The sequence below is a fragment of the Hemicordylus capensis genome, chromosome 1, assembly GCF_027244095.1.
Source record: "Hemicordylus capensis ecotype Gifberg chromosome 1, rHemCap1.1.pri, whole genome shotgun sequence".
Classification (NCBI taxonomy): domain Eukaryota; kingdom Metazoa; phylum Chordata; class Lepidosauria; order Squamata; family Cordylidae; genus Hemicordylus; species Hemicordylus capensis.
The window spans coordinates 199148177-199174252 of NC_069657.1; the positions used below are offsets into that span (position 1 = coordinate 199148177).

At 46.9% G+C, this 26076-nt stretch overlaps 1 protein-coding gene across 2 annotated transcripts in view; it reads right to left on the bottom strand.

The window, feature by feature from the left end:
* WIPF1 (WAS/WASL interacting protein family member 1) overlaps positions 1–12699 on the bottom strand; it is an 84512-nt gene extending 71813 nt beyond the window's left edge. For both annotated transcript variants that reach the window (XM_053266993.1, XM_053267003.1), the window contains exon 1: positions 12557–12699. The gene's annotated coding sequence lies outside the window, so the exon portion shown is untranslated. The remainder of the gene's footprint in view (positions 1–12556) is intronic.
* Between the last annotated feature and the right edge of the window lie 13377 nt (positions 12700–26076).

Below are 26076 nucleotides of genomic sequence, written 5' to 3' on the forward strand. Positions count from 1 at the left end.
TTAGGTTGAGTGTGTTTCATGCAATTTCATATCACTCGTCTGGAGAAAAAGAGAGTATTTCAGAGAAGCAGCTCATTCTCTTTCTTGAAAAGACGGTGGTCTGGCATGGGGTCCAGGTTCATCTTCCAAGCCAAGTTACTCAAACAATTAGGCCTTATGCACTACACACAGCTGTTAGGGAATATTATTCAGACACACAAGTGTCCCTATAAGTCTATCATTAAAGTGTTTTCTACTGCTTGTAACAGTTGTGCCCTTTCATTGTTATATCTGATTTCTAGGATTTACAGGATTACACTGTTTCCTGTTCACCGCTTTGGCCTACTTCCCATATTGCTCTTCACACCAACTCAGATTTTTTTAAAAATTAACCTTTATTGCCCTAGTATAAGATAAATGAGACAAGACTTGAGAGAAACTTTGGGTCATGCAAAGTCTCTCAAAAGCTCGTGCAACCTAACTGAATTTTACAGCTGCTAACAATTATCAGAGGATTTGCACGGCCTAAGTGCCAAGTTATTTATCTAATAAGTACATTAAACAAAAATAGAATTGCATCTTGCAACCCAGGAGTCAAGCAAATGAATAAAAAACAATGTTAAACTGCACTGGAAGGTCTGTTTTCTACCAGCTATTATTCATTTCTTCCCTCATGGAAGCAATTAATAGCATCTGTGAATCTGGACTTTGAATCCGAAAAAACGTATGTAGGTGTAACCTTTGAAACTAGCACTCAGGCTCTCTTTCCACAAGGCTTATATTTAGATATTAATGCTATGGGTTGCCACTGCAAACAGATGTGTAGAACTGACATAAATTTAATGGGTTCTGTAATGGTGCACATCCCAGTGTGGGTGCTGTTTATCCACACTGTATTGTGTTCAGTGGCATGTGTGCAGTCAATCAAGTACCCATTTCACTGAAAAGCAACACATGGTGTTTAGACCACCTGCACTTGAGAACACATCAAAGCCACACCCGAGTGTGGATGCCAATGTGAAGCATTGTTGCAGGTTGACTGGGGGGGGAGTTGGGGGGGAACCCCATGATTTTCTTGCATATGCCAGGGGTCCCTTGTATTCAGGAAACCGTTCCTGGCCTGACCTTTCCCGCTTTGGCTACCTAGCATGCCCACATGTGGGACACCTGCTTTATTACAATAAAGCCATCATCTCACTCACCTACCCACACACCACTCTCTGGTTGCCACTGGCTCCTCAACAGCACTGCACTTGTCTGCTTGGACTCCATGTTGGGGCAGGTGTGTACGGTGAAGGCTGCTAGAGCAGCAGTGCAGTGGCAGGGAGCAACCCCATGGCAGGGGGATGTAAAGCCAGATGCATGCACTGCTACAGCAGCAGCCATGAGTGAGTAACCAGTGGGTAGGCAAATATACCAAGGAGGGGAAGGGGAGAGAAAAGAGGGGTGGTGTCAGTGAGAGCCCTCCCGACCGGGCTGTGGGGTGGACAGGTGCAGCACACTCTGGGGGTGGGAGGAGATGGGGTGGAGAAGGAAAAGGGGTGGCAGTGGCATAAAGGGCGAGAGGTGGCAGCAGTGGGAAAACTGGAAGCAAGTAGAATGATGCTCATAGTCAGTGGCATAAGAAGCCCTGAAATGGTCTCTGTTCAGGATCCCCCTTTTTCAATGGCTCCAAAAGGTGCTGTGCCACTGAATTTTTCATGACAAAATTTGGGGGGTAACCACCACCCCCGGCCACCCCACTGCTGCCACTCCAAGTCCCCATCCACCACTATGTGGGGGCCAGTGTTTGTTGCTGCCGCTGCTCTGCCTTCTGCCACTGCCCTTTCCCGACATACTGTGTGGTCAGCATTAGGTGGACGGATGTGTGCCTCCTATTTCCCAGCTGGATCACGGGGTGAGAAGCAGCTGGGTGGACTACGTCCAGTCCGTTCAGCCGCTTCCCACTCAGCTGGCAGGGAAACAGCAGTGGCGGCAGGAGCAGAAAGTACGACGGCAGGAGGAAGAGGAGGGGTGGTGCAGTGGAGGGAGGAGGCAGCAGCAGGTAGGCCAGTGTGCCTTGGGAGGCTGCCGTGGAGGCAGCAGAGCGGGCAGATGAGCGGCCCAGTGTGGCTCCTCCTCTTGCGGTCATTCTGGGCAGCCCATGTTCTTCAAACACGTCTGCCCAATTATCGTTATGGTGGAGGGGCTCATGGTGGAGGGGCACATGCTGCCTCATGGAACACTTGCACATGAGGCACGTTTGCCTCATGAACTTGGTGCCCTGGTGGTGGGATCTCTATGGACCTGCTTTCTAACAAGTCAGGCCTATTTCATCCAGAACATTCTCATCAAGTGCAACTCTCCAAGGACTCAACTTTTCAGATGAATTCGTGGACTAGATCAGAGCTGCACAACTTCGGCCCTCCTGCAGATGTTGGACTACAGTTCCCATGATTCCTGACTATTGGCCACTGTGGCTGGGGGTGATGGGAGTTGTAGTCCAAAACTAGCTTGAGAGCCAGAATTGTGCAGCCCTGGCCTAGATCCACATCCCTCCTAAAGGAGGGATGCACACTGCTCAGCTGCAGAGAACACACTTCAGACACCCAAGATACCAGGTTCTATCCTTGGAGACTTCTATCAGGCTCGGACTGGCCCACAGGGCAACAGGGCATATTCCCAGTGTGCCCCACCTGCGGGGAGCCTCTGCGCCCCAACTCCCACCCTTAATTACCTATTCTACTCAAAACCTGGCGCCCTCCCCACATACATTCCATCGCCCTCTCAGTGCCCCCAGTCCGGCCCTGCTCCTATTAGAGAGCACTGGGCTAGTTAGACAAATAGATTACTAAGGATCTCGCTTATTTTTAATCAAGTTTACCTCCTAAGATTGGTAACACTTACTACAGAGAGGGAGAAAGAGGGAGACACAGAGATCAACTTAGAGCTTCATTCAGAATTATATTTCCAAGTGTCCTTTCAACCATGGCCTCATGGGTTCTTGAGCAAGTAAACCACAAATTGAACATGAACCTGTAGTGTGAGGCAGTTGCTAAAAAAGTGAATGCAATCTCAGGCTGCATTAACAGAGGCACAATGTTCAGATGGCAAGAAGTAATAGTTTCACTTTATTCTGTGCTGGTCAGATCTCACTTCAGTTTTTATTACGGTCTGTAACCAGCAAACACAAAAATACAATAAACCACCACCAGTCAGACCTCACTTGGAATCCTGTGCCCAGTTCTGAGCCCTGCATTTTAAGAAGGACATTGATGAACTGGAATATGGGTCCAGGAGGGCAACCACAAAGATGGTGAGGGGTCTGGAAACCAAGTCCTTATGAGCAATAGTTGAAGGAGCTGGGGATGTTAGTCTGGAGGAAAGAGTACTAAGAGGAGATATCACAGCTATCTTCAAATATCTGAAGCGTTGTCATGCAAAAGAAGGGGAGCACTTGTTCTCTAAATCAATGGGTTGAAATTACAAGGGAGCAGATTTAGGCTAGATATTAGGAAGAATTTCCTAATGGTAAGAGCTGTTCAATAGGGATGGAGTTGCCATCTTCAGGGATGCTGCAGCAGCTGCTTGCTCTAAACAGAGGGTTGACTAGTCACTAGGAGACCCTCAAGGTCCCTTCCAACTCCAAAATTATATGAGCGATCTCTCCCCCTCCCACACAGTTGCAACATGTTAAGATGAGCAAGACTGTGGATTGCAAGGCACCACCCAATAATGTGCAACAGTGTACGCACATAGGTAAGAAACCAATACCAATTTTACTTCTCCTTTCAAATCGGTTTAGCCTCCACTTCTTCTCCTATGTGGACTGAACTACCTGATACGCACATCAATAACAGCCTCCAGCAGAGTCAGTGTCAAGAAAAAGAAAGCAATTCTGGGGCACTCTTGTGTGTGTTTCCCCCTCCAAGATAACTATAGCTCACTGGCTTCTTTGCAAGAATTAAGACTTCCTTACCACTGCAACTTCCTGTTTACAGAAATGCTTTTGCACTCTCTCAGCAGCGGCCAAGTTCTTACTTCTAAAATTTTACAGAGCGTTCTATTATTTAATTATCTAACTTGTAACACAAGACTACTGTAGCCCAGACATTCAGTTCATTGTTTAATCTCCTGAAAGAAGCATCCTAACAAAGATTCAGCATTATTTTAGCAGCTCCACTCAGGAATGAGACAATTCCTTGCTACGTTTTGTAAGCCCTCCTGTGCCATATCAAGCACAATGCATGCCAATGACTAAGCAGTGCATAAAGAGACAGCCGTTCATGAAAACTAGCATGAGAAGTACAGCTTAATATTCAACTAGTCTGCTATCTTGTTTCTAACAGCATCTGTTGCCAAATAATTCCAAGTGCCAGTGCAGCCCTAATGCTCTCAATCTTTTGTTGATAAGAAATCAGAAGTGGGTTGCAAAATGTTCCTTCCCTTTGACAGCAAATCCCCCATCACCACCAACCTTAACTGTGCTAACATCAGTCATGGCTAATACTAATCAGGATTCCCTCCAGAGGAAAAGAAGAGTGAGCAACCAGACTGAGATTTTAATTTCAAACCCTGGTTGAGAGGTGACCTTGGTTAGCACTAGGCAAAGAGGAGTGGCCAACCTGCCTCAAACTTTTATTTCAAACCCTGGTTTAGGAGTAACCCTGGTTATCATTAGGAATTATTAACATCTGCACTAATCTAAAGCTCAACTGTGGCTAAGGCTAGCAGGGGAAAGGTGATAGGAATTCACATAGATGTTTTGGAGGGCATATACACCTAACAGCAGCAGCCAATGGTGCTGCAGTGCAATTATGAAGACTCCACAGACTGTACTGTTTACTACTATCTTTTCCTATTCTTGGGGTACCCTGGGCTTTACATTGCATCACTAGTGTCAACCATTGTTTTAATTTTAAATTGAGTTATACATCTGAATATTGTAACTGACTAAGAGCCCTTTCTCACGCTCCATGAGAAGGGCTTGGTGGGTGGGGAGGAAGGTTCACTAACCTTCCCTTTCCTGAAGACGATCCATTGAGGACCACGCACCCAGACGATCCTCCACTGCCCCAGGCAGTGTAGAGGGCGAGGGGCCAGGACGCATCATCTCGGCCCCTGGAAATCCCATGAGGCACCGAGCGAGTGCACAGTGCATTCTGTGTATCCCCCTGGTGACGGGAGGGATACCCAATCTCCTAGCCCTGGCTGCAAGCCACCGGTGCTAGCAGAAGATCGGGGGAAAACAGGGCTAAAGGAGCACTCGCTCCCTTAACCCGGTTTAAGAGGCTGGCCTCTTCGGTGGGTTTGCCACCTAAGCACCACCAGGATCGGGCGCAATCCCAGCGATTCTTATGATCAGCCAAGGCTTGGCTTCCTTAGCCCCGTTTTGGCCGATTGTAAGAACAGCCTCTAAATATCTTATCTTTGATGGCAAATGAAGATATGTATGTATACATTTTTAAAATTAATTATTAATTATTATTATTTTTACATTTATATCCCACTCTTCCTCCAAGGAGCCCAGAGCGGTATACTGCATACTTGAGTTTCTCTTTCACAACAACCCTGTGAAGTGGGTTAGGCTGAGAGAGAAGTGACTGGCCCAGGGTCACCCAGCTAGTTTCATGGCTGAATGGGGATTTGAACTCGGGTCTCCCTGGTCCTAGTCCAGCACTCTAACCACTACACCACGCTGGCTCTCGTGACAATATTAATTACGCTGACAATATTAATTATTGTCTCTCCAGTTAAAAACTGCAGAGCATTCAATGGCAATTAAATAAATACAACACTGCAAGACTTTTCTGTCATTGCAAAAAAAAAAAGTTACTGTTTCATTTGTGTACAACAACAGATGTTACATAAGACCCTTAACTGGATTTAGTTCTTCATATTTACTCAGCTGTATTTTGAAATAGAATTAGTGCTTCAGGGGAAAAAATTTTGAATGGAGAAAGAGTGGAGAGAAAATATTAGCGCCTCAAGAATGACATATTTTGGAAGCACCATTACATCCCATTAATTTCAAGGGGAAAGTTGGCATTCTCTGTCATTAGTGTCGATGGCAGTTAGTGCTTCAACCTGGGTGGCTCATACTGTTTTGGTATCATATGAACACCTATCATCAGTGAGATATTTTAAAGTTCTCAGTTGTTTAAGTATGATTATGATGTCTTGAAGCGCTATTCAGTACTAATATGAAGCATTTTGTTGGAAACAGCAGTATCTAAATGAAGCCCATTCCCAGTGTTCCCTGTACCAGAGAATTCCAGGTATTGTTGACTGCAACTCCCAGCGTCCCCAGCCAAAGGTCACTGCACCTGGGGATGCTGGTCAGCAACATCATGCTTTAGTCAGCAACATCTGTGAATCCCTGTTACAGGATTTCCTGTTACCATCTGGCAAGTAAAGTACAAGAGTTGACTGAGTGTAAGTTTGGTGGAGCCAAATCAAAATGGGTGGTGGCTCAATTCAGGCAGATTTTATTTGGGAGTCCGTTTTGTGCATTCCTAGTACTTATACAGTAAAGCAATGAACCCCTCGCCCCAATATTTATTTTGCAGCCACATCAAAAAACAGAATTATGCCTTGGTCATGTTATTTAGTGTTACAGCTGAATTGAAATTATTTGTGTAAAGTAATTGGGAGGGGAAGCATCTCCAAGGCCTGAGTTTGTGAGTGAGTGTATATACACACTTGCAGAGAGATAAGACTGTTCAAGTCTGCCATCTCTCATCTCTATATACTGTTAAAATGTATTTTCATAGAATCCAATTAGAAGTTATAATCCCTATTCATGATCATATCTTTGAGCTTTAATACAAATTTTAAATTAAAAATATCTTATATGGGTGGGGTTTTTTTTAAACCAAAAGCATTTTAACAAACAAACCAGATTTAAATCAGAAGTTCTAATGTAAATAAAAGAGGGTAAATAAAATTTAAATTTTGATTTTTTAAAAAGTCATTGATTTTTTATAAACATTCGGACAGTTGCTTGTCACCTGAGAAGGGCTGGACCTTGGAGAGATTTACATTTTTTTAGTTTGCACGCATAGTTGCTCTTCATCTTCTTGTTCTTCAGTTATTAAACATGTACCCTTTTGCTACTTTTTGCAAATATGCTGGGGAGGGGGAGGGGAGAGATTTATTCCACAATGCAATTTTATCATCTTCCAAAAAAAGAATTAAAAAAACTATTATAACCAACAGAAGGAACAAAGAGCAAAAGCACCTTCTGTTTCTTACCACTGCATCGCAGCAAAACATTTCCACAGCTCTTGCAACAGGAACACATCAAGTAAAGCATTGCGGGTGGGCCTCTGAAGCCGCTTGGAGCTCCTCAGCATAAGTGTGTCCATGCTTGCACACATGTATGAGCAGGGGAGGAGGAGGAGAAATGGGCAGTTGTGTACTGTACTATTAAAATACCAGCGTCTGCTTATGACACAATTTAGGTTTTCATTCAGCTATTTGCTTCAAATGCAGTATACTTTTGTGTGCAAAGCAAAATGTGCCTCTGTGGGTGGGCTAAGGCAAAAAGAAGCTCTTCCAACCCAAGTGCTGCTGTGCTTAACATATCTGCTGCAATTCTGTGCGAATGGAAGCTTATGCCAAGGTGAGAAATGGCAGGTTCCAAGCCTGGGCCTGGAATATACCTGTACTTTTAAATGCACGAAGGCTGCAGCTGCTTTCCCTCCTGCCCTGTTCCTTTATACGGCACCTCACCTCCCTTCCTAACACGCTTATCTTCGACATGCAGGGAAGGTTTTCTGTTGACACACAGCATTCAAACACGCAACACCCCTATCTGGACCCTGAAGTGGTACCAGTCCAAGAAGAACTGCACCTTGCAATTTCTGGTGATGGCCTAGCTTAGCCCCAGGTTTGCAGCAAGGTAGGTGGGACACCCTCTCTGCATGCATGCATGCAAAAGGTACAGGCAGCGGTGCTCTAAGCCCTGGACCTTGGGGCCCCGGACTGTGGCCTCCAAATGGCCGGGGGGGGGCTCCTACAGCCACCCCGTGCCTGCCCAACCGCGCCATGGCTAATCTATGTGCCTTTAAAAAGAAAAAAGAAAGAAAGCCACCACATGGGCAAGGGGTGGCTGCAGTGGGGGGGGGGTAGCCAAGTAGTTGACCTCCCCCCCCCACCGGAGGTGGAGATGGGGGGGAGCGACCACTGGGTACATCCCCTCTGCCAAGTGGTGGCTGCGAACTGTGAGGCACGCCTGCGCAGTTCAGAAAAAGACTGTCACAAGCCTGTGACGTCTCGATCTTTTTCTGAACTGCACAGGCACACCTCGCAGTTCACAGCAACTCCTGGGTAGAGAGGACGCACCCAGCGGTCGCTCCCCACATCACCGCCGGGGGGGGGGGCGATGAGGAGGTCAACTACTCGGCTCACCCCCCTCCCCACAGCCCCCCCCCCCGGCTGTGCGGCTGCTTTTTTTTTTTTTTTAAAGGCATGTAGGTTAGCTGCAGTAGGAGGAATCCCAAAAGTAGGTTTTGAGGGCTTCGCAGTGGGGGGGGGTGCTGCACCTGGCAGGGGGGCCTCGCCAAAATCATCTTGGTGTGCCCCTGGGTACAGGCACTACTTCCGAGTGAGGCCCTGGCAAGATACAGAAACGGGAGTTGGGACTAAGGAGAGGAGTGAAGCTTTACATCTCAGTTGGTTACTGAAGCTCTGTGAAGCAAGTGACATTATCTGGTTCTTCTCCAATTTCTTTTTTAGATAACTTGCAGCCCAGTCCTGTGTTGAATACTGCAGTCTCTTGCTCCAGCCCTGAGAGCAGGAATCAGCACCAAAGCCATTAAACAACACACTGGGTGGTGATTTTTTTACTGGCAGGAGGGACATACAGAGAGGCTTCCAGAAGCACTTTGCACTGCATCCTAAAGACTATTAGCGCATCATTTATGGCGACTAGCTGTAGTTATCAGCTTTTTTTTTTAAGGGAATATTTTCAGAAGTTAAGTAGTTCCATTCAGCTAAAGTTTGGGCTACTAGCTAGCTATGTCAGGCAATGCAAGGTAAATATTTTATTTATTTATTACAATTATACTGTGCTCTTCCTCTAAGGAGCCCAGAGGAGTACATGGTTGTGTTTATCCTTAAGACAAATTCATGGAGGACAGTGATATCAGTGGCTACTAGTCTGGTGGCTGCAGGCACACAATGCCTCTAAATACCATTTGCAGGTGAGCAACAGCAAGAGAGAGGACATGCCCCCTCACCTCTTGCCTGTGGGCTTCTCAGTAGCACCTGGTGGGCCACTGCGTGAAACAGAATGCTTGACCTGACAGGCCTCGGGCGTGATCCAGCAGGGCTGTTCTTATCCTCACAACTGCCCTGTGAGGTAAGTTAGGCTGACAAAAGAATGACTGACCCAGAGTCACCCGGTGAGTTTCATGACTGAAGGGGGATCTGAACTTGGGTCTCCCTGGTCATACACTGGCTCTATGCAGAGGCTTCGCTGTTTTGAGGAAGGGAATAGAGTTCAGTTATTGTTTTGCCTCACCATAGAGTTCCGGATCCCTGTTGACTATACTCCATTCATTTCCAAGAGACTAAAGGGTATGAATCAATACAGGCAGTTACAACAGTATAAGAGATTTTTTTAACATGCTTAATGCTTATTGTGTTCTCAAGCCATGTTCTCACAACAGATTCAGGGCAAGGGTACACAGGGAAGGATCACAGGGGTGGGACCCAGCTGCCGATCTACACACATGTACTTGGCATTGTCTCCATCAGTGCTCTTGAACTTGCACTAACCTCATACCTAAACTGGAAGAATGAAGCAACAGATCCTGCACATTGCAAAAGGAGATGTGGCAGCCATGATGGAAAACTCTGCCTCCTGGGCAGTGGAAACGGGCCAACTGAAAGAGCAGTCAGTGTCTGGGAACAGGAGATAGATAAGAGAGACTAAGAGGGAAGAAGAAGAAGAGCAGCAAGGGGCGAAAAAAGGAACCAGGGTGGGTAAGTGATGCAATTCCTGTGATAAGATGCTTGGTGGGAACCTTGGAAAAGAGAAGCCTACATGTAGGATCCAGCTGTATCATGCATTCTCACTTGCGTGTCTGCATGAAGCGATTCCATCTCTGGGTACATTTAACACATGCTAGATATATCATGAGTTAAAGAACAGGCAAAGGGACTGAAGAGATGTTTTCCTTGAAGAGGAGAACATAGCCCAGCTCCTGAACGGTTGATGAGCACAAGACTCATTCCTACCCGTGGGGTCTGGGTATTAAACACAGTGGACAAGATTTTCCTCTCCTTTAAAGAGTAATGGCTCTTTCATATTACCCAGGGGGAGAGCAACTGTCCTTATTCACCCAGCAGAGGATCCCTCCAGGGGCTGTTACTGGTGTCTCCCTTGTGTTTCCTTTTGTGAGGCAAACTCCTTTGGAACAGGGAATCATGTTCTCATTCCTCTCACTGTGCAAACTGCAAGGTGAAATGTTGGTAGTGGTGTTGAAAAGCAGTATAAATAGTAATAGTTCTTCCTAGAAACGGAGGATAACGCTGGGGCATCCTTCCACAGCTGAAAGCAATGCTCCTTTTGAGAAAAGGACTGTCCAATGGACCCCTGTGATGTGAACACAAATGTGTGAACAAAAATAAGTTACTAACTCCTCAATAACTTCCTATAGATGTGCCTAGCAGCAGCCTTTAATCCACTACCGCTGATCCATCTTTCTTTCATTTATTCATAACATATGGACACCAGGCCAAGATAAGCTTTGACTTCTTGCAAAAGTAACCAGATAGCTAAATCCTCATGAAAACTAGAATTAGCAGCAGCAAAGAAAGGCAGAGGGAAGAATCCGAAAGACAGTCGAGAACAAAACAAAAGGCAAATTGCAATAAGGACTTGCTGAAACCAAGCATATTACTGGAGTAAATTACATCATGTATCCATCCTGCTCTTTCTTTTCTTTTTCCTTTTGCCCTTGCTGCTCTTCTTTTTTGTGTTCTTCTCTCCCTTACCCATTTATTGTTCCCAGACACTGCTCTTTCGGCTGGCCTGTTTCCCCTGCACAGGAAGCAGAGTTCTCCAGCATGGCTGCCACATCTCTAGGATCTTCTGCCACATTGTTACAGTTTAAGTATGAAGTTAATGCCAGTTCCCGAGTTTTGATAAAGATGGGCACTGCAACTGTTAGCTTGCCTGCCCCTTTCACCCATGCTTTCAAAGGGTAACACACAAAAGCAATCAGGGCACTTCTTGCGTATGCCACGCCATCTACTATTTGTACCTATGCCAGGGACAAGCAGGAAAAATACTCACCTTTTAATTTGCAGCTAAAGAAAACTGAAAGCTGCTCAGTGGCCACTGGCTTAGAGCTGACCACTAACAGCTGCTCATGACAGACAAAGGAGAGAAGTCACAATCAGCATTAGGGCAGGCAGGGCTCCATGGGGAAAGCCTGCACATCATGGACTTTAAAAAGCATGGCAGCATTTTAACAAGAGCCCGGAAGTTTAAAGAGTCCCACATGAATGATTTCTACTGAAGAAAATAGAAGGTGCCTGCAGACCAATCAAGCACTAAGAAGTTAAAAATCAATGGACTGCATTGGTTTTATTGCAGGCAGCTTGGCAAGCTGGTGAACTTGTTTTCAGAAGCCAGCCTTTCATTTTAAGGCGATTTGTCACTCCTCCACTGCACTGCATGGTGGGGATGAGGAAGAGATAGCAGAATTCTGCATCCCGGTTAGTTCTGCGATGGCCTATTCGCACAAGACATCACTTGACATTACACTCGGTTATCATCATGTGACGGACATGCATGTAAGAACCAGCCACTAGTATCTGCCGATCGCCTGCCCGTATTTGCAGATAGGAACGACCTACCCACCTCGGGCAGCCCCCATCCCGGGCCGCGACGCACAGACCCAGTTCCCAGCATCTAGAGCTGGGTGGGACCCCACCGAGGCACGAGGAGAGGAGAAAAGCAGAACCGAGACTTCAGCAGGCAGCATTTCTAGGCTAGATGAGCGGCTTGCTTGACAACCTGACATTAAACAGAGAGGCAGGGAGGCTTGACGCGCTTTTTTTTTTAAAAAGAAGTGGACAAGAATCAAAACTCCACTCCTGGCGCCGTGCAGCGAACACGGATCCGTACTGCCGACGCCACCACGGCTTTGCACTCTCCCAGCAGCAAAAGCACAGCAGAGCTTCGCCTGGCTTGTCACGCCCCAGGGCCGCTTCAGGCCAGGGAGGGACGCCGGGGGCCTGCTTGTCATACCGCCACACACCGCAGAGAACTTCCACCCCATTTCGCAGCCACTTGCAAAACTCCCGGTCCCAGCGGCTGCACCAGCCCTTCCTCCAAGCTTCTTCCACAGGAGCAACAGGGCGCTTAACGGGAACTGATCGATGGGCCCGAGATCAGCCGCTGAAACGCGGACAGAGGACGACGGGTACGAGGTCGGACTCTCTTCCTGGCCCCCGGCCTCTGCAGGCAGGGCACGGCTCGGAAAGACAGCGATCCCTCGCCACCGGGGTCTTATTACTTACATAAAAACTTATCACCTTGTTGTTATCGTTGTTGGAAAAGGCGTGAAGAATAAATACCAACCTAAACTGCTACTCGCGCCTCTCCTCTTCCCGGTGCCATTCAGAGGTTGCGAGTGGCCAGAGCCCCTCCAGCGCAACAAAGCCCTCCCCAGCCTGTACCAGATGTTTAGGACAAGCCCGCGAGGCTGCGCTCGCTGCCGACGTTGTCAGCTGTTAACCCTTTAGACAAAGCGGGGGGGGGGAGAGGAGGCGGAGGAGGAAAGCCAGCCCCACCCATCGGCAGCCCCCTCCAATCCCTTCTTCTTCCTCCTCCTCCTCCTCCTCCTGTCGGGCAGAGCCTAGATTTGGGGTCAACCCAGGAAAGAGGAAGGGGGCGGGGAGTCGCGCGGGGGAAGAGAGCCGCTTCTCTCCCCCGCCCCCCTTACCGCGAGCTGCCTGGGTCCTGCAAGCCTTCCTAATTCCTATGCTACATCCACGGGGTGGGGGGGGGGAGGGAGGAAGCGGCGCTCGCTCGCTCGCGGTGCAGCCGGCCTGAGCGAACTATTTATAGGCCGGCCTGTCGTTCGGCTCTTCTGCAATGGCAGCAGGAGGAAAGCTCCGAAGGGGGCTTGCTGCTGCCCTGCCCAGCCCCAACCAGGCTCCCTGCTTTTCACACATGTCCCCGCTCCCTGACTCGTCCCCAGTGAGCATGCGCCCAACAGGCAAGCACGCCCACTTGCAAGACCCCCCTTCCTCCCTCGCCCCAGGCTCTTGCCAGCCAGCCCTTCCCCTGCTTCCCCCCCTGTGGAAATGGTGGCACTCGGGCGTCGTTTAGCAGCGCCGGCTGCACCGCTAATCGGGGAACGGGGGAGCAGAGAGCAATCTTGAGTGTTGAAGGTGAAAAAGCAAGCAGGGATCACAGTCACAAACCCCCAGTGGCAAGATCGGAGCGTGGCCGCTGATTTAGAAAGGGGTTAGGCAACTTGTCCTTCAAGTCTGTCTGACATCGTGTCCCCCTCTGCAGTGCTAACTGAGCCAAGACGAGGCAGCTTTGGACGGTGGTGGGCTGGCTGGCTGGCCTCTGTTTAGCAAGGCGAGAGCCCCTGGCCCCTTTCACAACCCCAGGCAGCACAGCATTCCCTCCAGGGGCCGTTGTGGCTGCTGTCCACCTTATTTTCTTTGTAGACTTGAGAGCCCTTTTGGATCAGGGAACCATCTTATTTATTATTGCTCCCCCCCCCCCGCTATAGAAATCACATTGGGAACTTTTGTTGAGAAACGGTATATACAGTAATAGTAGATAGAACCTCCAGATTCAGAGTCAGGATATACCACTCAGTTGTGAGGGGTGCAAGGGGGGGGGATTATGCTTTCATGATCTGCTTTTAAAAAAAACACAACTCCCTGGAAACTTCTAGCCAGCTACTGCTGGAAACAGGATGCTGAAGTAGATGGATCTTTGTTGTGATCCTTCAGGGCTCTTCTGATGTTGAGCAGTGGCAGTAAAGCCCTATTTACTTCTGCTCAGTGTGGTAGTTTATGCCCAGTTAAGTGAGCATAGGATTGCAAGCATATGGCCCAATCCTATGTGTGTTTATGTCCCACTGAGTTAACTGAATTTCACCATAAATGCATCCATGTAGGACTGCAACAACACAGCCTAACAGATTTTCCAATTTGAAGTGTATTCCTTCCTTTCAGTTTCAGAATGCTTAGCATCTTAAGTATATTTAGCTTAGGGTTGCCATGTCCCCCAGAATTTAGGGTAGTCCCCGGATTTTGGCTCCTCCACCCAGCTGCTAAATTCCACCTGGATTTACACAGATTTCAAATGCACTGCCCGGATTTTACTCAGGATCCGATCACATGGGAAGGCAGAGAAGGAGGGGGAAGTATACAAATCTGTCAAATAAATAAATAAATAAAATGCAAATAATTTGCCAAATAATTTGCATAATTTGCAAATTAGACCACCCGGATTGGGGGAGCTTGAATATGGCAACCCTAATGTAGTTGCTCCCTTTTCTTTCCTTCTTCCTTTTCACAAGTATATAATCAATTAGATCTGATGCCCTAAAAAGTAACAATATGCACATTGTCATTTTGTTGCTGTGTACTTCAGTCAATTGAGATAATTTTTATCAACAGAGCTGATAACAAGAATCATTTTCCAGGCAAAACTTCTGTGCCTTTAACAGCTGCATGACATGCAGAAATTCAACAGCTGCAGTTTTTCCTGGCACGGGGATGCAGTGCTAGGAAGTTTCACCTGTGGTACTCCCCCCCCCCACCACCTTGCAGCTGTTTGGCCCCGGATCTCTGGCCAGGCGAAAAAATAAGGGTGGCAATGGTATTGCTTCAGCTGCTCTCTGAAATTGACAATGGGCCAGTCATTTATAAGGAAAGTTAATCCTCATGATTTCCAGTCAAGGTTTGCAGCTATAGTTTTTATTATGCCTTTTTTTTTTTTAAAGCACATTTTTGTGTTACAAGGCACATCCACAAGACCAGGAGAACTGGTCTTGTGGTAGCAAGCATGAATTGTCTCCTTGGCTAAGCAGGGTCCATCCTGGTTTAGTATTTATGTATTTATTTAACATATTTTTATACCACCCGAAACGTACCTCTCTGGGCGGTTTGCATTTGATTGGAAGACTACATGTGTAAGCACTGTAAGATATTCCCCTTAGGGGCTGAGGCCTCTCTGGAAGAGCATCTGCATGCTTGCATGCAGAAGGTTTCAAGTTCTATCCCTCCATCTCCAAGAGAGGGCTGAGAGAGACTCCTGCCTGCAACCATGGAGAAGCCTCTGCCAGTCTGTGTAGACAAAACTGAGGTAGATGGACCAATGGTCTGACTCAGTATAAGGCAGCTTCCTATGTTCCTCTGTGTTCCATATGATTTAAAATAATACTGCCTTTGATTTCATACTCAAAATCACTAAGTTATAAAAATCCCCACTCAAGCATTTAGTAAGAGGGTGATTATGGTGAAAAGAGCTGCTGATTTCCAAATGTTTCACAGACTTGTGAGTATAGCAGGGTAGTTAAAGATTTTTAAGAAGCAAGATTTTGGCTGGTAGATAAGATTAAATTTAGGGATGGGCCAGAACTCATTGACAGAGCAAGCACTTTTGTATGTAGAAGGTCCTAGGTTTAATTCCTGTCATTTTCCAGTAGGGCTAGAAAAGAAACTATAGCAAGTGCTGAAACATTTTTTGTTCTCTTGCTTCTCTGTGACATTTATGCCCTCTAGCATACAGATTCCTTCCTACCCCTTCCAATGTATTTGTATCCCAAAGTTTGCCTTCCCCAGCAACATGTCACTTGGCTTGCTTGCATGAATTTTCTATATCAGTTAGTAACTGATTGAAGTACATTTGCCCTGTTATCTGCTTGTGGCCCATTGTGATAATGTGTAAATAGTTATTCGTATGCCCAGGGCAGACTCTCAGTTATATGACCTTTAACAGCTGCTTTATATGGAGTCAGATGGTCAGCCTGTCTAGCCCAATACCATCATCTACTGTCTAAGGAACAGCTTTCCACGGCATCAGATAGAGCCTTTCCCCAGCACTGCTTCTGAAATTCTTTCAAATGGAGATGCCAGGCACTGAATCTGAGATGTTCTACATGAAAAATGCATGATCTATCAGTGAATAGCCCCTGCCCTCCTGAATCTGATAGAATTAAAAAAAACAAAACCACAACCATCTGGGAGATTGTAATGCATAAAGGTGTGACAAGTATAAAACAGGACTTACCCCAGAAGCGTCCTTGGGACGAATAAAGAATGGTTGTGAATCTTTATTTACGATGATGATGACATTATTTATTTCAACAAGAAGTTCTCAAAAGTGTTTATACAGCAAAATGAATAACAGAATGGTTCCCTGTCCCCAAAGGCTCATGATCTAAAAAGAGAACACAAAGGAAACACCAGCAATAGCCACGGAAAAGATGCTCTGCTTCCCCACCCCCACCCCAACACACCCAGTTCAGTGTAACACACCACTTTGGGAAGTGCCTCTCTCTGCCTAGTTGGCAGGGGGTACTGCAGCTGGGATTCCAGGTTCTCACTGCTGAGTGATTGCTCCTGCTGTTCTCCAATAAGTAAGCTCCGAAGCTGTTGTGCAGGCTGCTGCAGCTGGCCAGACAGAGTCTCAGGCACAGTGACAAGTGAGGGGGGTGCAATGGTGCCTCTCTGCCTGCCCTACCCTTATTAAGCCATGGAGCCACAGGGACTGATCCTGTAGTTCAGTGTTCTTCATTGTAAGGCCCGGGGGCCAGTGGCAACCCCCATCAACCCTTTGTGTGGCTTCCTGGCTAATTATTGGGCCTGTATGTAGCTTCATCCAAAGCAGAATAGTCTGTACAGCATGCCCCCCTGCCCAAAACCATGCAGTGCTGTGCTTTGCCCAGTGCAGGGGGGCAGTGCTCTTTCAAGGGGGGGAAAATTTGAACCCCTGAGCCTGGAGTGCTGGGAAGCATAGCCTTTCCCCATGCTTTCCTCCTTGAGCTCTAGAGAGGGCTCATCCCTCTTAAAGGGCCCATCAAGCACTGAGAAAAGCGCAATACTGTGCAGAGGTGAGCACAGTGAGATATGTCTCTCACATTGAGTTTTTCTTTTCTCTTTTCTTTTCTTTTCTTTGGCAAAGTGCCCGCTGCTTGAAAAATAGTGATCACTGCTTTAGTTCAAGGGCCTGCAGTCTGTGGATCCTGAGTCAGGGGTGTGCGAGCCGGCTCGATTTGAACCGTGGTTTCAGTCAAACTGGCCTGTTTCAGCTGGTCTGAGCTCGAACCGGCCCAGCCCCACAAAGCGACAGCCAGGGCTGTCATTCAGGAGGCCGGCAAGGGGCTTGCTGCCCCCCGCCACCTCCAATGTCTCTGCCACCGCCTTGCCGCCTCTGCCACAACCTCAGCTCAAGGTTTGGAAGCCCCTTTCTCTTGCTCCCCATCCCCACCCGGCTAGCCTTAGGATAGGGATTAGGGAATGCGCCCTTAACTTGTAAAGGAGAATCCTCAAACTGGCCCTCAAACCAATTTGGCCTGGTTTGACAGCTGAACCAGTCCAGATCCTGTTTGGCCTGATTTTACATGGACAGTGTGTCAGTCAGGACTCTGCACAGGCAGAAGCCAGCCAGGACGTCAAAGGGCACTATGACAGAAACATCAGAGAAGAAAGTGGGAGAGAGAGCAGAAGGAATGCTGCTGCAAGAGAGAGAGAGAGAGAGGCCGCTTGGAAGTTTGCTGGTGGTGGTGAGGCTCCTAGGCCTGGTTGGAGCAGATTGGCAGCGAGGTCCTGGGACTGGTTCTGTTTTAGAAATAATATAGGGAAATGAAATTTAAAAATAAATAAATTAAGGAGCCAAAGGAAAGGTGTGAGTTGAATCCTGCCTTAAAAGAAACTTTACAGTGTAGTCACTGAACACTGAGAAACTTTCTCAAGAAGTCCAAGAGCCGAAGTTGCACTGAAAGGGGCTAGAATACAAAAACATCATGTATATAGTTATCTGGTGAGCCTCAGCAAAGGTTGGATTGATGGAGGCAGTAGATTGCTTGTTGGCCACCTCCACTGGCCTGCTTTCTCCTGGTATCTCTTAATCTTGACCGGGCAGGAGGCACCAGCCACTGCTTTCCTTTTCCCTCCTGTGAGAGTGGAAGGAAGAGAAATGGGAAGCAGAAGGAATGTGGAAGAGGAAAGTCCTGTGCTGAGCTAGCAGCAGCCTTCCTTCCACTGCCTACCCCTCTGATAGTTGAAAATGCCACAGGCAGGAGTGGGGAGAGGGGGATGTGGAGCCGGTGGCAAAACACAGAGGAATGTAGGAAGCTGCCTTATACTGAGGCAGACCATTGGTCTTTTCTAGCTCAGTACTGTCTGCATTGACTGGCAGAGTCTCTCCAAGGTTTCAGGCATGAGACTCTCTCCCAGCCTTATATGGAGATGCCAGGGAGTAAACCTAGAACCTTCTGCATGCCAGCATATAGGTGTTCTTCCCAGAGCAGCCCCATCCCCTAAGGGGAATATCTTACAGTGCTCACACATGTACTCTCCCATTCAAATGCAAACCAGGATGGGCCCTGCTTAGCCAAGGGGACAATTCATGCTTGCTACCACAAGGCCAGCTCTCCTCTCCTCTCTCCACAGGGGAAGAACCATTGGAGGGGAGATAAGAAAGGACCTGCTGGAATGTGGAGGGAAGAGAGGTGGGCTTTTTCTTGTCACTGTGGGTGGTGCCGCGAGAAGAATTGGACAGGCCCTGAATTTAACTGTAAGAAACTGGTGATTAAACAGGCCTACCTTTGGGCAACAGATAGGATTCAACAGCCTTATTAGCTCCTTCAACTCAATGGTTCTTTGAGTTCTCTTTTGAAACTGGCTAGGTTCTCAGTTCCTAAGGCTTGTGTATCCATGGAGTCCATCATGAGTAAATTATACCATGGCGTTTTCCAGATTACACACTGCAACAGTTTTGCAACATATCCGTTAAGCATCCCTCCGCATTTCTCATGTCGTGACATCATGGTTGCTGTGCTGTCACCTGGGTGCCGTCCATATTTCCGATGCCTTGATTCAGGTTTTATTGATGCGTTTTGGCCCTATAATGTTGCAAAACTGTTGCAGGAAAGTACTATGTTATTCCTTTCTTTGTACAGAAGCTTGCCTGTGTTTGATGCGTTGCAGCGCGGTGTGGTCTGGACAGTTTACTTGGATTTGCCTATTTTTACAGCCCCTTTCCGCCCATTCCTGAAATAATATTGCCACTCGTGTAATTTTTTAAAAAATTTCAATGTGTGTTCTTGTGCAAAGGCGCAACCCACAATGGTGCAAGGGTGCAACTCATTTCTCATCTGCTTTCAGCTTTTGATTTTGATCACTCATGTTTTTTATTAAGACTTTTGTTTTTGACACATTCATGCTGTGGATTTTCTGGCTCATTCAGCAGATCGAAGATCTGTTGATCTGTAAAGCCACACAATATATTTTTCTTAATATATTGTTGCCTCTCAGTTTTTCATTTCTGCCTTCGACCCTAAGTTTTGGTCACATTTGTCTCTGGAATTTGATATGTAAAGCCGATTTGTTTTCTTTAAAAAAATATGTGTAATGTATTTCCGCTCCATTTTATTTCCACTTTCATCTTTGGCTTTTGATCCCATTGGTTCCATGCCCCATATGTTCGTTTCTTCTGCTTGCGCAAAGGGTAAACTTGTTGCAGCTTTGCATAAAAGCACCAAGAAATGTTTTTTTAAAAAAGAAGAGTTCATTGCATCAGCTGCCACCCCCCCCCCATTATTCTGTTGCCTGGAAATGGAGGAGGGGTGGGTGGGCCGCGAATGAGATCCAGGTGGAATATGGACACTTCCTGCCTGGAAAATCCACTTCAGTGGCAGGCAATACAGATGGCCAAAACCCTGTCATGTTGCCTAGAAAACTGTATCAAAGACGCTGCACCCATGGTTGCCTAATTCCGGTGCAGTTTGCAACACTTTAACCGTTGCAAATCTCATAGTCCGGAAAATGCCTATGTCTTCTTTCCCTTCTAGCCTATTTTCCTGCCTCCTCCATTAGTAGACTAAAACTTGGATTTTAAATCAATTTTCTGAGAAGTGCATCAGCTTTCTTTCAATGAGGCTGACTTCCAGGAAAATGCTTTGTCCCCGGATGTTAGCCCTCATATTTCCAGATGAGATGCTTTGTGCTGAAGAGTTCCCACCAGGGTCCACTGACCTCCTGAGAGTTTATTTTTCTTCCCCTGCCAATAACGCCTTGGTTACAGTCATCTGGAGAAGAACAGTGGTGCTCTAGGGACATGGATGCCAGAGGCAAAGGGGCAGCCAGCAGAAAAAGAAACCCATTAAACAGTAGGAAAGAGATGCTGTTGCTAGTTTGGTGCTCTCAGGTTTCAGTCTGTGCAGAAGTGCGGAAAGGTCCATTACTTCTCCAAATGATGCCCGCAAGCATCCTATCTTGCTTCACATAAAAATAACATTAATGGGAAAACTACACAGATTTCTGAGTTCTTTTCTTAACCTCAAACTTCTGAAGTTCTATCTTAGTTTTGCCCTAAAAAAAAGAGGAAAGATTGTCGGTGTCGACTCCTGGTGACAAAGCACACTGCAAGCTTAGGAAAAAAGTTTTTCTTGAAATGCTGAAACAAACGCTGCAGCAAAAATGCTTAGAAACTGGGTAGCGGGCTGGAAGCCTTTCTAAACCATATTGGAGCAGACCTTGATATTCTCCCTGAAAGAGTAATGGAGTTAGTAGTGTGAAGATTAGCACTCAGCAGCCGAAGAAGTTCTAGACTTGTGAGTGAAAATCTCTCCATGAGATATATCAAAACCAGGGGCGTAGCAAGGTTGGAGTGGGCCCAGAGACAAGATTTAAAATGCCCCCTCACCCCGCCGCACTGAAGCTCAGCTCATGAAGTAATGAAATCTTAAATGAGGCTGAATAGTGGTAACAAAAAGCATAGTAAAATTTATATACATATACATATATATACACCTATGTGCCACAATAGAACATCATCCTAATTTTTTTTTAAAAGGTTTTGTAAATTGTGCATGATGCAAGTCATTTAATGGTACTAGAGAAATACATGCTGTTCTGGTAGCTCCAGGTCTTCACACTCACATCAATTTCGGAGGATGAATACAACTGAAGGCAGCCTGGGTGGGTGCGTGGCTGGGGGAGTCAGTCATGTGACTTGCCTCTGGGGGGGGGCCAAGGCATTGGGCCCCCAGACAACTGTCTCCCCTTGCCCTATTATAGTTATGCCCCTGGTCAGAACAAAACCTTACTGGCAATACACTTAAAAAAAAACACCCCTCATTGATGGACATGATGCACAGCCCTCCAATGACAGAGGACAGGAGCCTTCACTGCCCCTGCGCTGAAGGCTTCTTGCAGAGCAGACCAGGCGTGGAGGGAGAAGGGGAGTTATTTTTGCACTCTCCCCTCCCTCCAAAAGTCTATCCAACTCGTATGAATCTGTTCCTGAAGGCTGCACAGCCCCCAGACATGCATTCATACAAGTGTAAAGAGTTCTTGGGTGCTTTCCAGATTAGACCCTGTATCGGGGTCACATTGGATCTTGGAAGTGTGCTTTCACACTTCTTGTGTTGTGACACTGTAGTCTCTACGCAGACAGCAGGGTGCCATTCATATTTCCAATGCCTTGTTTCGAATTTAATTGCTGCTATATAGAGCTAGGATGTCATATAACCAGCGTAAAAAAGATGGGTTTTTGGGGGGTGTGTGTGTAAGTTTTTGCAAGACTGCTTCCCCCTGCAGGTTTTACATTTTGAATGCGATTTGCTGGAACGAGGCATCTAGCCGCTTTTGAGCGGCTAATCCGGAAAGCGCCCTTGAGAGAGGGCAGGAACACAAAAATTGCTCCTCACTCACTCTCCATGCCCAGTCTGCAGCGGAAAGAAGCCTTCAGCACCAACCTAAAAGCCACTGACTTTAGACAGGGCAGAAATTGTCTCTCAACATAGGTGTGGACGAAATCAGAACAGATCAATGATCAGCAAAACACAAAACAATAATACAATAGTAAAACAGGTTATACAAGCTGTCAAAAAAACCAAAACAAAAAAACACCCAAAACACCCCATATATTGACTTATAGGTAGAATTAATATGTTAATACTCAAGCGAGATCATGTATCAAGCCATACGATAGTCTCCACTGAGGAACAATGATGCTTCTTTGGTTTGGCATCTTTACTATTAAAGGTAAAGTGTGCCGTCGAGTTGGTGTCGACTCCTGTCGCCCACAGAGCCCTGTGGTTGTCTTTAGTAGAATACAGGAGGGGTTTACCATCGCCTCCTCCCACGCAGTATGAGATGATGCCTTTCAGCATCTTCCTATATCGCTGCTGCCCGATATAGTTGTTTCCCATAGTCTGGGAAACATAGTCTGGGAAATAGTCTGGGAAACATACCAGGAAAAATAGTCTGGGAAATATACCAGCGGGGATTCGAACTGGCAACCTCTGGTTTGCTAGTCAAGTCATTTCCCCGCTGTGCCATTAGGTGGCTATATCCGCCAGCCCTGAATCCATCTGCAGCTCCTCCCCTGGCAGGAGGGAAGAGCCTGGAAGTACCTGTATCCAGGCCATGCAACGTGGCACAAGGCCGAAGCTCACAAAGGGAGCAGTCGAACCAGCTCAAAACTGCTATCCACTGCAGATCTCTGTAGTCAGTCAGAGCCCCTTCCTGGATCCTCCTGCCAGCTCTGCTCTGGAGGAGACCCCTGAGTTGGTCTCCCCCTCCTCCTCAGCAGGCCCATCAGGCGGGCAGCCCTGAGCAGCCAGGCAAGCACGAGCTGGAGCTCAGCCCTGCTACAGTGTTGCCTCTGCCCCTGGGGATTTGGGGGTGACGGGAAGAAGGAGTTCTAAGGATAAGCGTCAGGTCCCAGGGCTCCTCCAAGGGCACCCTCTTGCTCTGGCTCTGGCCAGGTCTGAAGGATTTGGAGGGCTGTGGTTGGGGTCAGGGATCCAAACTGGAAAAGCTTCCTCCTCCTCCTCCTCCTATTCCCCCAATAAGGTCTCCTAGAGTCCGAGTGAACCCCAACAGAAAGTTGGACTATGTCACCAACTGCAAGGTAACAGATGGAACTGCCCCATCACACATACAAATGTATCCCTAATTATATTGTACGTGTAAAAAATATTAAGTTGCTTTGGCGGCACTCTCGGCCGAAGGTTGAGTAGAAATTGTTGGAAGTTAAGGGCTTTGCGTTGTCTCTTGTCTCAGACAGTGGAGGACAGACTAGTGAGTCAGAGGGCTAGAGAGTCAAGACATTGGTCACCCCTTCTCCACTGCTCTGACACTATCCCTTTTGAAATGTAGATTGGTACTCTTAGGGATTAAGTTCCTTCCTCTCTCTCTTCCCTACCTGCCCTTCTGCCTTGCAACATGGCAAGCTCCTCTCCCTGCACCATGTGTGCAGAGAAGATGCAGAATCCATCTGCATCCAGCTAGATAGATAGATTAGAGATCCTAACTCCTCACTTTCCTATCTAGAATGGAGTTCCTTAATAAATGCCTTATATATTGATTTGAAACTATGAATTGGCTCCAAGTTACTTTACTCTCAGCATACATGCATGCCTAACTAAACTACTGCTGTGTTGTGCCTCTGTGCACTCTGCTATAATGAGAAAGGGATTCTCTTACCACAGAGAAATAATGATAAAGAAATTCCCAACAGAAATAATGATAAAGAAATAATTATACACTAGTGCAACAAACTTATGACCACCTCCCCCTCCATTTTGGAACCAGTTCTGAGAGCAACCAAATGTAAAAGAAGATGGGGGCTACTTTGCTTTGAATAGACTTCAGTACAAAAAGTGACTTTCTGTTGAATTTTTGTTAAAAAAAAAAAAGGTAAAAAGTTAGGTACAAAGAGATGAACTTTGGATATCTTATTTGGAGAGAGAGAATCTGTACCTCAGTGTTAGAGAGCTTGCTGTGTGCGCAGAAGGCTCTAAATTTCAGCCAGGGCACCTCCTGTGAAAAAGATCTGAGAGAGAAGATGCTGAAAAAGACCCATGCCTGGGCCTGTCTGAATGGGAGTCTGAGGAGGGAGGGGGTTGCTCAGGGTCCCTCACTTATGGAGGCTTCGTGCTGCAGGCTCTGCTGGTTCCTATTGCTGCTTCCTCCTAGAGGGACCTCACCAACGATTCCCATCCTGGGCCCTGCAGAGGTTAGAGGCAGCCCTGTCCCTGCCCAGGAATCGGAGACTCCTATCAATCAGACTAGACAGCATGAGGCTAGATCAGGCCTGCACAACTCAAATGACCTGGCGGGCCAAAACCAACCGTGACTTGGTTCATGGAGGCCGAGGTCAATTACTAGGGTGCTGATTATTAGAGTAACGCTTAATATCAATCAATCAACCAATCAACCAAATTAAAGAGAAATGAATTAAAAATGAATTAAAATGAATTTAATCAATATTTAACTTTTGATGTTCTGGCAGACCAAGATTGATTTAAATTAATATGAAATAAGTTGAATTAAAATTCATTCTAATAATATAAATATTATACAATCTGTACAAAATACATAATAAAATGCATTGTTCTTCCTTTCCACCTCTGCCAAATCATCACACAAAATATGGAAGAGAACTTCTTCTCATGATTTTGGAAAAGAACGGAGAAGGGGAAAGAAAGATGGAAAGGATGCAGCAGGAGGCTTGGCTTGAGAGAGAGAGAGAGAGAGAGAGAGAGAGAGAGAGAATGGAGCAGTCTGTGTGTGTGTGTGTGTGTGTGTGTGAGAGAGAGAGAGAGAGAGAGAGAGAGAGAGAGAGAGAGAATGGAGCAGTCTTGATGGGTGAGAGAGAGAGAGAGAGAGAGAGAGAGAGAGAGAGAGAGAGAGAGAGAGAGAGAGACTTAACTGCGCAGGTGCACCTTGCAGTTGGGAAGCAACGCCGGGCCAAATGGCAGGCCTGAGTGTCGCTCTGGTTTCTGCCGCTGTGTGCCACTGCTGCCATGAGGGAGGGTAAGGAAGAACACCCGCACCCCCACAGCCATCTCCTCAGCCGCACAGCGGCTGGAATTTGGGGGGGGGGGTTAAGCAGCAGGGGGAGGAAGGGGAAATAGCCCCAGGGGCCAGGAAAAAAGGCCTCGCGGGCCACATCCGGCCCCCGGGCCGCATGTTGTGCAGGCCTGGGCTAGATGGACCAATGATCTGGCTCAGTGTAAAACACCTTAATAGGTTCATGCTTGTCAGGATGTTGTCATCCAGGGCCAGGAGCCCCCCGATACCCAGTGCATAGTATCACAGAGTCGGGTATCCAGAGAGGACGGTATCATAGATATCCAGAAGATATAGGAACATAGGAGCATAGGAGGCTGCCATATGGTCCATCTAGCTCAGCATTGTCTGCACAGACTGGCAGTGGCTTCTCCAGCATAGCAGGCAGGAGTCTCTCTCAGTTTCTTGGAGATGCTATCTTGGAGATGCCAGGGAGGGAACTTGGCACCTTCTGCATGCAGATGCTCTTCCCAGAGAGCGGCTCCATCCCCTGAGGGGAATATCTTACAGTGCTCACACTTCTAGTCTCCCATTCATATGCAACCAGGGTGGATCCTGCTTAACTAAGGGGACAAGTCATGCTTGCTACTACAAGACCAGCTCTCCCCACCCCAGAGGATATCCAGTGGATAGTATCATAAAGTTGGATATCCAGAGGATAATATCATAGATACCCTGAAGATATCCAAAGGATAGTATCATAGAGTTGGATCAGACCTTGGGGGGTCTTCTGATGCTGCTCCTGTTGGCCCACATTGCAAGGGTCAGTTGACCTTAATATGAAAATACGGCACAGCTTTGTTTTAAAATAGCTGGATTCTGAGAATTTACTGGATTACACTCAGATTCCGTGTTATTTGACATCCTGATGACGCAATCTTGTACACACAGATAAAAACGACCACAGTCTACGATCTGGGATGCGGTGTTTTGATGTGAAAGAGGAATAACAGCAAGGAAGTCCAATTGTCACCAGAGTAGTAAAGAAATAGTTTTCGGTGATGAAATCCCTGCTTATGCAAGAGTGTTGTGCTGTGCTGTGTA